This window comes from Talpa europaea (assembly GCF_964194135.1).
Source record: "Talpa europaea genome assembly, chromosome: 12".
Classification (NCBI taxonomy): Eukaryota; Metazoa; Chordata; class Mammalia; order Eulipotyphla; family Talpidae; genus Talpa; species Talpa europaea.
Genome location: NC_140079.1, coordinates 42231637 through 42245355, shown reverse-complemented (window position 1 = coordinate 42245355; position 13719 = coordinate 42231637).

Genomic DNA, 13719 nt, shown 5'->3' with positions numbered 1-13719 from the left:
ATACCTGATGATATGCAATTGCAAACATGAAAGTCACTGTCTGCCCTCACCCCATCTGAAGATGCCTCAATTCCCCCAACATCTAAAAATCTCTCTATAGGTTTCCCTCAGGACTCCCAACTGAATTTGTGATTTGCTTCAAACCTTAACTTCCTTTTTGTTTGTTTATTTCCATAAAAGTATTTTTTATTGCTTGTGACAGAGGCTTCTTGGATGTGCTTGCTTCTTTCACCTTGCATATAGTCTTGGAAACAAACACTATAGTCTTTGGAAACAAAAATAATAGTGCATATAAATCCTAGCACAATGAGTTACTTCCAGTCACTACTTACTCTCTTTTCCTAGTAACTTCTTTATTTTAGTCAATTGTCTTAGCAGTCCAGAGATGACATAGTGGAATTGTTGCTGGCCCACGACAGGCCATTTGGTGGCACATGTATTTTGAGAAGAACCTTAAACTCACTCTGACTTTGTCTGCATTTTAATATTAAGACTTCTATCTCTGGGGAGGATTTCTCCATTTTCTGAACACGTGATGTATGAAGAAGCATGTTCCCCTACTGTGGCTGCACAGGCTGTTCCCAAACCCCTATCCTCTGCCCCCACAAGTACAAGAATGTCATCCCTTTTGTCAGGTGCTTTGTGGCCTATATACAGGCAAAGCTGTTGTCCCTAAGGAAGTCACTTACTCTGGTGGTCTCCCTGGAGCTTTCTGTCACTCTATCATTTCAATAAATCTCAGCTTCAAAATCAGCTGCCATGGTTAGAGTCCTCATGTCATTCTTGAGTGTTACAGGACAGTTACTGAGGCAGGAAACACTTGCACAGTAATGTCTCCAGAAATTGGACATAAATGCTTTTTGGAATGACCTATTTTCAATACTGAGAGACTGGTTCTAGGAAAAAATTAAGCAATTTAACTTCAAATGTGGAACTTCTTGAGAAGTTCCAAAAGTGGGACTGTGGAGGCAGGGAATCTTTCATCCAAAATATGCCCTTACTTCATGGAAGGGGTCCTGAGATTGGGTTGCTTTTGCTATTTATCTATAAATTTCTCTCTGTAAGGATATTACCCAGGAAGATCTACTCTCCTTATCTCCTTTCAGTGAAGAAAGCTGAATTTAAATCTGCATTGCTTTGTTTTCCCATCCTTAACTGAATTTCCCCTTTCTTGCCCCAACCTCCCTTGTCTTAGCTAAGCTACTTGAGGTATCTAAAACCATGTAGGTGAGTTACTCAGTCATGCTAGTTTCTTTCTGTGTACACAGGGGGTATACAAGTTATTATTAAACTTCTACATGTTTTTTCTCCTATCAGTCTGTCTGATGCTTGTTTGATTATTTGCCAGCAAGAACCCAGAGGGATTATTTCCTTTCCACACCAACACTAAAGGTTTGTAACATCGTTTGAACTCAGGGATTTCGATGGGGTTATGGTGGTTTCATCGAATTATAGGATTGTTTTCCATTTTTGTAAAAAATGCCACTGGAATTTTGAGAGAGACTGTATTAGTCTGTAGATTGCCTTCAGTAATATGGACATACAACATTAATCCTGCTAGCTCATTAGGATGGAATGGATGGAATATCTTTCCAATGATTTGTTTCATCTTCAGTTTCTTTCATCAATGCCTTATGATCTCATTGTATACCTATATCACTGGTCTCTCAACTTTGTTAAATTTGTTCCTAGGTATTTGATTCTTTTCGATGCAATTGTACATAGAATAATTTTTTAGTTTCTCTTTCTAGTAGTTCATTGTTGGCATACTATTAGTAAAACTTGACCTTTTGGGGAACACTGATATTTTAACAGTGTAATCTTTATAAAAAGAGGAAGTTTCAGGTTCCCTGACCCACCTAATGAAGAGTGGAGCTGAGCAGTGAGGGGAAACTAGAGAGGACTTGGAGGAGGTGTGTGGAGCAGAGAGACATGTGAAGGAGAACACACTTGCTTCTCAGCTTCAACCCGTGCCAAGGACTGGGGGAACATGGGGAGAGACATGGAGTCAAGGCATGTAGAGACACTAGAAAGAGACATAGGTGAGAGATACCATGTGGGGAGGCTGACAATGGCAGCCTTTATCTTGATTTGTACTTTGATTTTGCTGCTTTTGTCCCAGACTTTCCTGGCCCCTTCTGCCCCTTTCTGTGGTTCCCTGCCAGAAAGTACCTTACACCTATGGCAGGCTTTCAGGCCTCAGCGGCCAGCTCTGAGCCAGCTGTTTGGCCAGACATCTATTCACAAAGGGATGTAACTCTGGGTGTTTTATTGGGAAATTATTATTCTTTTTTTTTCTCTATGCACACTAACCCTAATAAAATCCTTTCACACTAAGAATATGCTTTGTCTTCATGAGGCAGACAGCAGAACTCTTTCAAGATTTGGGGGTCCTAGGTTCCCCTCATTCTGCACACTATCAATATATGATGGTCTCCTTTCTAAGGACATGTGTCATATCTCCACTTAATTTGTTCTATTATGGTGTCATTCCTTAATATATTGGAGTTTTTCCATCAAACCATTGTATGTCTTCATTAGAAAAAGAGAGAGAGAGGGCCTCCCCGGTGGCGCAGCAGTTGAGCACTGAGTTGCGAAGCTGCCCACAGCCTCTGCAGTGCGGGTTCAATCCCCGGCCACTGGCGAGGGTCCCACATGGCACGCAGACCCCTCCTGCCACGCCCGCTGCTCCGCTCAGCAGTGTATTTCGTCAGTCTGCCTGTTCTGGTCCCCGCTCTGGCTCTGGTGAATTCTCTCACCCTCCTGCGCTTCTGACTGTACCCAGTGCTTGTATAAATAAATAAATAAATATTTTTTTAAAAAACAGAAAAAAGAAAAAGAGAAAGAGGGAGTTTATGCTGGGTGGGCTGGAAATAATCAGGTGAACCTTAAAAGATTTGGGTATTTCCCTCATAAAAAATATTCCAATTTTGGAGAGATTTGATGTGTGAGAGGTCCTCTTCTGGCCACTAAATACGAACACTGAAATACTGTGAGAGGGCCAATCAGACCACATGAAAAGGAATGAGAGTAACCACAGGAACAGTGTGGTCCACTGCTGGTAGTTGGCAGGAAAGCGGGACTTTAGATCTATGACTATAAGGAGCTAAATTCTACCAGAAGCCAGGGAGATAAGAGGGTCTTAAGCCACAGATGAGATTGCATCCCTGGCTGAGAAAGCAATTTCAGCTTTGTAAGACCATGCCAGATTGCTGACTAGCAGAAACAGGGAAATAATAAATGTGGGGTTTTTTTAAAGCTTACATGTATATTAACTTACCACATAGCAACAGACATTGAATCCATTCCCACTCAGGGCTCTCACCTGCACACTGTAGGAGGCCATGAGGACAGCAAAGCTGCTGAGGTGGGTACATTGGCAGGTGGTAGTGGTGTCTTTGGTGCTCACCATCCAGCAGCCTTTGGTGGCCCAGTGACCACCACATCCATCCTGATCACGCTGCCAGTAGACACAAAGTATCTTCTGCCTTGACTCAAGGGTCTCTGACTACAGAAACAGAGTATAGGTAGGAGTTGGTTTTCTGGTGCTCAGAAATGCCAACTCAAAGCTGGTTTGCAAAGGACTTTCCTGGGGAGATGATGTATGCATGGAAAAGCCCCACCCAACCCCTAAGTCTGAACCAAGCAGCCAAGCCATGACCAGGTAAAGGCTCTTCCACAGCCACAATCCCACCCCATCAGGACTCACATGCTTGAAGACAAAGGTGACAGGGGGGTTGAGGTTTTGGGTGGCACTGCTGCTCATAAAGGCAGATATGACATCTGAAAGCAGTATGGAGGAGATGTTTTGTAGAAAATGCTCGTGTGTCTCATGCAGAACTGCCTCCTTCTCAGTCCCCAGGGCCAGAGGGGCCTCTGTCAGCAATTTGCCCATCCCTGGGATGGTGACAAGGCCCACCACAGAAGGACCTGCAGAACAAAGCTAAGACTGATGTTTGGGGTCCTCAACAGGACCTCTTATTACTCACATGGATTCTTTCCCCACCATCGCCCACAACTTCTCTTTAAATCTTAAGTCTGTATTTGCCACATATTTGTAATAGTGGGTATTTGTGCACTGTGATGCCTCAGTGACCTTCTCCCCACCTCAGCCATTACCTGACGAGCCAGATTCTGATGCCACGCCCCAGTTCAGCATCATCTGCGCCTGATTCTGATTCAAGGTGGCATTCCAGTCTCCATGCTCCTGCACCTCAATGGACAGTTCTATGAGTGTGGGAATTATATAAGGGGTTAGATAGTAACTGTGCCTGCAGTGGTGTTATATATATATATATAATATAAAAATGCATAGTTGTTTATATTTATATATGTATACATATATTTACATATGTGCAAACATATAATATATTATGCTATTATATTATTTTATGTGTTTAGCATTTACTATGTTTTATATACCAAATATTTTTTTTAATTTTTTTTAAATATTTATTTATTCATTTATACAAGAACCAGGGTACAGGCCAGATGCGCAGGAGGGTGAGGATTCACCAGAGAGGAGCGGGGAAAAGAACAGGCAGAGTGATGAAATACACTGTTGAGGGAAGCAGCAGAAGAGACAGGAGAGATCTGCCACACCATATAGGACCCTTGCCAGCCAGCCTGGATCGAACCGGTGCTGCAGAGACTGCAGACAGCTTCACAGCACAGCACTCAACCACCTGCACGATCAGGGGAGGCCCTATACCAAATATTATATGTGCAAAATAATATCATTATAATATATTACACATAATATTTGGTACACATAATAATGGTATATAATAAGGTACATATTAAATGGTACACTGACATGTATGACTTTTGAATTTACAAAGGATTATAAGAGAAACTATGAGCAACTGTTCAGCAAGTTAGATAACTAGATGAAATGGATACATTCTTACAGATACAGAAACTGAAAAAATGGATTTAAAAGAAATCTGTAAGTCTGAGCAGTAAAGACATTGAATCAGTTATCAAAAACTTAATAAAAGGAAAACCCCAGGATAGATGGTTTCACTGGTGAATGTTAAAAACCATTATAAAAAGAATTAACACTAATTCTTTATAAACTCTTCAAAAAAAGAGAGGAAAGAATACTTCCTAAATAATTCTGTGAGACCACCATTTCCTGATAACAAAACCAGATAAAAACATGACAAGAGGAGACTAGAATAAGGAAAGGTGAAAACAAACTTTTGCTTTTCCTACATTCTTCAACGATTTCATAGTTTGTGATATCTCTGTATAAATGTATGTCTATTGATTTGTCTCAGTATATGCATATATTCCTACCTATATGCTGAACATTGTAACACAGAAAGTAAAGGAAACTGTAGAGTAATATCACCTATGAACATAGATGCAAAAATATTCAATGAAATATTAGGAATAAGAAGGTACCAGACTTGTACACAAAAAAAATGGTAAAAAGTGGAATGTGAGCTGTACCAATATGGGAGAATAGAGAGAATTGATGCTTACCTCTTCTCACTATCACAACAAATCTACACCCAAATATGGACTAAACCACACCTAACATACCTGAAACCTGGACTGATAGAGCTTCACCAATACAAGATGAAAAGGCAGCATACAGAGGATAGATGAGCCAGAGGTGCCCTTGCCAAGGAAGAAACTGCATCGTGGGGACAATGACATAATGAGGAATAGATCTCTGAGGGGCAGAAATCTTCCCTAGAAAGCCAGGAGTGTAGAGCCTAACACCCTGCCCTATGATCCAGAATAGCAGAAGAGATGAGTCCCTAGAACCCCTGATGGAGAGCCAGAAGGAAGTTAGAACAGGAAAATGGAGGAAAAAACAGAGACCAAGAACCAGCTCTTAATAGGCCAGGAAGCCCAAAGACCTAAAACAATAAAAATCACTCAAAATGACCCCTGTCCCATAGGGGAAGGTGTTCCAGAGTGCATTGTTAAAGCATGTACCTAGAAGGCAAAGAAAACCCATGAAAAATCTGGGGCCAGAGTACCTAGCACACAACATCTTGGCAACCTCTCACCACTCAGCTGTCAGCAAAACAGGTGCCAAAAAATCTTGCAACCCAACCTCCATACTACTAGACCCTGAGGGCAAATCCCTGATAAAAGCTCCACCCATACACAGGCAATAGCCAAGCTGGCTGGGGATCCAGAGATAACAATCAAGAGGGTCCATCCTGGTAGACAAGCAGGCAAGGTCCTCTGCTAGCTTCCACCTGTTTGTCACAAATGAACAGGCCCCCAGAGCTAGCAAGCACCCTGCAGACCTTTCAAAAAATACCCAGCTAGCAAGCAAACCCTAATGCTTCCACCCTACCAGACAGGTCTAAGGCCTACCAGACCTTGCCTACTGCCAGCCCATACATTTGTCTGCCCTATGCCAAGCGTTCCATAGAACCTCGTCCCATTCCCAGCCTCACTCAGTACCCACAGACTTGTGCTATGCCAGCATTCCAAGCCAAAGACCCAAACCATTCTGACCCAGCAGCTTCACACCCCTCAACCTCCACAGCTTTGAGCAATGCCGAAAGTCACACAACACACAAAACCATGAATGCAAGTCTTAGTATAGTCTCACTTAGCCCATACTCTCACGCAGGGCCATGTTCTCAAACTCTCTCAAGCCATACCCCTAAGCCACTTCACACTGTACCCACCCACAGCCTCCCACTACCCAATCCATCAGCTTCCTGTAGCACTCCAGCCCCAAGCCACACCAAACCTGCAGCAGCCCCAAGCTGTACTCGATCTACAGTCTTGGACATTGCAGCCAGTCAGTGGGCCCCATGAGCACTTAGTGCACTGATGGTATAACAGTTACCACTGATAGCATAACAGCTACCACAACACACCTCACACCCCTAAGCCTCCAGTAGCTTGTCACCCTTGTGACACCACAGACTACTTACTGCCAGCACTGTGTATTATTGCAGGCCCAGCAAGAACCAATGCAGCAAGCAGCCTAGACACATCTGTGCACATCCCATAGAACTCCATGCAGCCACACACCAAAACTGGACCAATGCCAAACACAACCAAAATGCCCAAACAACCTGCATTTTCATTTTCTCACAATGTATTTTCATTGCTTTGATTTCCTCATTAACTCAATAGTCATTCAGTAGTATGTTGTTCCATCTCCACAGAAGAGGACTTTCTGGCTTGATTATAGTTTGATACCATTTTGATCAGAGAAGACACTTGATAATGATTTCAATCTTCATGAATTTATTTACTCTTGTTTTGTGACCCAACATGTGGTCCATCCAGGAGACACACCATGTGCACTTAAGAATGTGTGCGCTCATGGATCATTCTCCAGGATCGATCACATACTGGGGCACAAGACAAACATCAACAGATACACCAAGATTGAAATCATACCAACCATTTTTTCTGACCATGAAGGAATCAAACTAGAAATAAACAATAAAAAGAAGGCAAGGAACTATCTTACCTCATGGAGATTAAAAACCACACTACTGGAAGACCACAGGACTAACGAGGAGATCAAAAAAGAAATTAAAAAATTCTTTGAATTGAATGACAAGGAGGACATTAATATCCTAAATGTATGGGATGCAGCAAAAGCAGTAATAAGAGGAAAATATATAGCAATAGAAGCTCACATCAAAAAACAAGAAAGAACTCAAAGAAACAACCTAATCTCGAATCTCAGAGATCTAGAAAAAGAACAACAAAAAAACCCCAAAACCAGTAGAAGAAAAGAAATAATAAAAACCAAAGCAGAAATAAATGAAATTGAAACTAAAAAAACAATCCAAAAGATCAATGAAACCAAGAGCTGGTTCTTTGAAAAAATCAATAAAATAGACAAACCCCTAGCCAGGCTCACAAAGGGAAAAAGGGAGAAAGCACAAATAAACAGGATCATCAATGAAAGAGGAGAAATCACAACGGACACAGCAGAAATCAAAAGAATAATCAGTAACTACTATGAACAGTTACATGGAAACAAGTTCAACAATCTAGAGGAGATGGACAAATTCCTACAACTCTACAATCACCCAAAGCTAGATAAAGAAGAAATAGAACACCTAAACAGACCAATTACAAGCAGCGAAATTGAAATGGTAATCAAAAACCTCCCCAAAAACAAAAGCCCAGGACCTGATGGATTTACAAATGAATTCTACCAAACATTCAGAGACGAATTAGTGCCTATCCTTCACAAACTCTTCCAAAAAATTGAGAAGGAAGGGACAATACCAAACACGTTCTATGAAGCCAACATTACACTAATACCAAAACCGAATAAGGACAACACAAAAAAGGAAAACTACAGGCCAATCTCCCTAATGAACACTGATGCAAAAATCCTCAATAAAATTTTAGCTATCAGAATCCAACAATGTATCCATAAGATAAATCACCACAACCAAGTAGGATTCATTCCAGGGACACAAGGATGGTTTAACATCCGAAAATCAATCAACGTTATCCAACACATCAACAAAAAGAAATATAAAAACCATATGATAATATCAATAGATGCTGAGAAAGCTTTCGACAAAGTGCAACACCCATTCATGATAAAAGCCCTTGAAATTCTTGGGATACAAGGAACATACCTCAACATCATAAAGGCCATCTATGACAAGCCAACAGCCAGTATCATCCTCAATGGTGAAAAGCTGAAAGCAATTCCATTAAGATCTGGAACAAGACAAGGATGTCCACTCTCACCACTGCTTTTCAATATAATACTGGAAGTCCTAGCCAGAGCAATAAGGCAAGAGAAAGACATACAAGGAATCCAAATAGGAAAAGAAGAAGTCAAACTATCACTATTTGCAGATGATATGATAATATACATAGAGAACCCCAAAAACTCCACAAAAAAACTAATTCAACTTATCAATCAATTCACTAAAGTGGCAGGATACAAAATCAACACGCAAAAGTCAGAAGCCTTCCTATACACAAACAATAAATCTGAAGAAGAAGAATTAAAAAAAAATCCCTTTTATTATCAAAACAAAAAAAAATCAAATATTTCGGAATAAATCTAACAAAAGAGGTAAAGGACCTATACAAAGAAAATTATAAAACACTGTTAAAAGAAATAAAAGAAGACACAAAGAAATGGAAAGACATCCCCTGCTCATGGATTGGAAGAATAAACATTATTAAAATGGCCATCCTACCAAAAGCAATATACCGATTCAATGCTATTCCAATCAAAATTTCAATGTCATTCTTCAAAGAAATAGAACAATTATTGATGAAATTCATCTAGAATCACCAAAAACCCCGAATAGTCAAAGCTCTACTGAAAAAAAAAGAAGAAAATGGAGGCATCACACTCCCAGACTTCAAACTATACTACAAAGCCATAATCATCAAAACTGCATGGTATTGGAACAAGAACAGACATACAGACCAATGGAATCGAATAGAAAATCCAGAAATAAACCCACAGATTTATGGTCAACTAATCTTTGACAAAGGAGCAAAGACTATGCATTGGAGCAAAGAAAGTCTGTTCAATAAATGGTGCTGGGAAAACTGGGTCGCTACATGCAAAAGAATGAAGCTTGACCACTACCTCACACCATACACAAAAATCAACTCAAAATGGATTAAAGAACTAGACATAAGACCTGAAACCATAAAATACATAGAAGGAAATATAGGTGAAACACTACGTGATTTTCACATCAAAGACATCTTTACAGACACTTCACCCAAAGCAGTGATAGTGAAGGCAAAGATAAACAGCTGGGACTACATCAAATTAAAGAGCTTCTGCACAGCAAAAGAGACAAAACAAAAACAAAGAGAAACCCCACCAACTGGGAGAACATTTTTGCACCCAACACTAATGATAAAGGACTGATCACAAAAATCTGCAAAGAGCTGATGAGACTCAACAAAATCAAAGAAAATAATCCAGTCAAAAAATGGGCAGAAGAGCTAAAAAGAAACTTCTCTGAAGAGGAAATGCAAATGGCCAACAGACATATGAAAAAATGTTCAACATCACTTGTCATCAGGGAAATGCAAATCAAAACTACCATGAGATACCATCTTACACCAGTGAGAATGGCACATATTAAAAAAACTAGCAACAACAAATGTTGGCGAGGTTGTGGAGAAAAAGGAACTCTCCTGCACTGTTGGTGGGAATGCAAACTGGTCCAACCACTATGGAGAGCTGTGTGGAGATTTCTGGACCTACTAAACATAGAGCTTCCATATGATCCAGCAATTCCACTCCTAGGTATTTACCCAAAGGACACAGGAACATCAATTCCAAAGAACACCTGCACCCCTATGTTTATAGCAGCACTATTTACAATAGCTAAGCTTTGGAAACAGCCCAAATGCCCAAAAGTAGATGACTGGATCAAGAAGATGTGGTACATATATACCATGGAATATTACTCAGCATTCAAAAAAGATAAACACAGCAATTTGCAGCCACATGGATGGCGCTGGAAGGGATCATGCTCAGCGAAATAAGCCAAAAAGAAAAAGAAAAATACCGGATGGTCTCACTCATAGCAGGAATCTAGAAAACTTAAATAAGGGATCAGGAAAATGAATAACTATAAGAAAGTGAAAATCAAAATCAACAAAAAAACTATGAACCAGAGACACTTTTAGGGGGGCGGGGGAGGGAGGGGAGGGTGGGGTCAGAATGGGGCATGTGCAGTTGTATGGGGAATATAAAAATAAAATTTATTATTAAAAAAAAAAAGAATGTGTGCGCTGCCCTTTTGTGGTGTGGTGCCCTATAAATGTCTAATAGGCTATTCTGGTTAAGTCTTCATTTAAGGCTATTGTTTCCTTGTTGATCTTCTGTGTGGTTGATATTTCCATTGACTTCAATGCAGTGTTGTCGTCTTCTACCAGTATTGTGCTGTGGCCAATATTTGAACTGATTTCATCTCTCACCCCAGGACTCACCGGGGTCTTCCACAGCCTACTGTAGCTGGCTTGTTTCCAGGTCCTGCCACAGATTCCCTGGGATCTGTGTGGACCTACCATAATGAGACTGTTTCCAGGTTCAATATCAGGGTTCCCTGTGATCTGCAAGGACCTACCACAACATGGCTGCTCCCAGGAGCCACCCCAGGGCTTGCTGCCAATGAGGCTTCTTCCAGACTTGCTGGCATCTGTGTAAGGCCAACCACTGTGAGGTTGCTTCCAAGTCCCATTCCCAGGATTGCTGGTGTCTTCAGGGGCCTGCCACCAGTAGTGCTGATTCCAGGTCTCATTCCTGGGTTCACTGAAATCTTTGGAGACCTACTGGCTACTGGGAATGTGTCAAGGTCTCATTTCTGGGGTCACTGCATCTACTGGCTCCCCACTTGGTCTGCCCCCCACTTGGTCAGCTACCCACTTGGTCGGCTACCCACCCAGGCTACCCACTTGGTCTGCTCCACTGCCCTCTGAGACACCCTTCTCCAATCATTGTTACTAACGTGTGCTGTAATCATCTGTTTTTCCTTTATTAGTTATTGGCTTTATCCTTCTGCAATCAAGCTGTCAGTATATGGAGAAGATCCCAACGTCTTCACTCTGCCACCATCATGCCACTCTCAAAAATCCCAAATTTGGGGTGAAACTCATCACTGGGATCCTGCTAGCACCTTCTCAGAGGATTTAAACAGCCACACAGTCTTCCAAATTTGGGTGACACTGAAACTCAGTGATTTCTGAAGAACCAAGCATAATAGTGTAGCCAGATCTTCACACACACCCCCAGGCTATGGTTTAAACTTTTTGTTAGAAAAGTAGAAGTAAGTAGAATTAAACACTAAGCACTCTTTGTTCTCCTTTCTCCCTCAAACCCTCCCCTCATGTGATTTATTCTGCATGGGCATTCCTGGGAAACTTGAGAACTAATAGGATTACACCACTAACACAATTCTCTATGCCCCTCCAAGGCTGATAACACCAGGACAAGGATCTGCTAGTCTTTAGGGATTGGTAACCTAAAGGAATACTCTCTGCCAATGAAGATAAACAATGTAACTCATCAGTCTATAGTGCTTGGCAACTCCTTGGATCAAGGCATATAAAGCCCCTTATGCCCTTCACATTCCAAACCTCCTCACATTCCTTTCCCCCATAAATAATTAACAGCACCTCTGTCATTTAAAAGCTAGCTTCCAGCCCTGTTGACTCTCTTGGTGGCCACCCTCATATATTATAAACTATTTTGTGAAAAGACATTCTTGTGGTTATAGTTGGCTTTCTATAGGGCAAGAAAAAGACCTATTTGCTCACAATATGTTAATCACTGCCCCCCCCCATCACCACTGACTCCTCAGAGCTCCAGTGTCTATACTCAGTGAAAGCTTTCACCAGTTATAAATACCTATGACTGGACCTGGAAGAAGAATCTAGCCATACAGATGTTGTGCTCAAATTGAGAACACATCCAGGAACAAGAGATTTTAGGCCCATGCTGATTTTCTGCCCCAAGACTGTCACTGAAATGAAACCCCCTGATAGGCCCCTCTGCTCACACTCAAGTCATGACAACCAAAACAGAACTTCAAGACTAGAACCATAGCACCATCTAAGAAAAACATCAAATGCAAAGAAAAGTAAAACCCTGTGGCTGAATGAGTGAGCAAGATAAATGGTCAGAATACAAAAGCTACTATGAACAAGCATACACAAAAACAGGAAAATCTAGAAGAAAATTGACAAAACCTTAGAATCATACAAACTTCGAAGACTGAACCAGGATGAGACAGACACCTCTTCCAGTGGCATCTGATAATTCTTGTAGCACTTGAACAGGCCAATCACAAATATAGAAATCAAAAAGAAAAGAAAAGAAAGCAAAGGTCTTCCTAAAAAAAAAGCCAGGAACAGACAGCTTCAAGGTGAATTCCACATAACTATCAAAGACAATCTAATGCCTATCCTCAAACTCTTCAAAAAATTGAAGAGGGGAAAAGTTCCCAAAACATTTCAGGACACCAACATTGCCCTGATCCCAAAATGAGAACGTCACTACACACACACACACAAAAAGAAAAAACTATAGACCAATATATCTAATAAACATTGATGCAAAAATCTTCAACAAATCTTGTGAAATTTATTCCTACAATATATTAAGAGAAGCACATATCATGACTACAGATGCAAAGATGGGTCAGCATATTCAAGCCAATGTCATTCACCACAGCAACAAAAGGCAAGATAAAAATAATATTATTGGGCCTCCCCGGTGGCACAGCGGTTGAGCACTGGGTTGCGAAGCTGCCCGCAGCCTCTGCAGCGTCGGTTCGATGACTGGCTGCTCCCTGGCCACGGGAGGAGGGTCCCGCATGGCAGAACTCTCCTGCCACCCGCTGCTCCCCTCAGCAGTGTACTTCAGTCCTTCTGCCTGCTCTGCTCCCCGCTCTGGCTCTGGTAAATTCTCTCACCCTCCCTTGCTTCTGACTGTACCCAGTGCTTGTATAAATAAATAAATAAATCTTTTTTTAAATAAATAAATAAATAATAATATTATCACATCAATACATGCTGATAAAGCATTTGACAATATTCAACATCCAATTGTAATAAAAACTCTCAATATTAGTAATAAAAGAAACATGTCTCAACATAATAAAGGCCATATATGACAAATCCACAGCAAACATCATACTAAATGGTGAAAAAATGAAAACATTTCCCCCAAAATGAAAGTAAGACAAGGAAGTACACTATTACCACTACTGT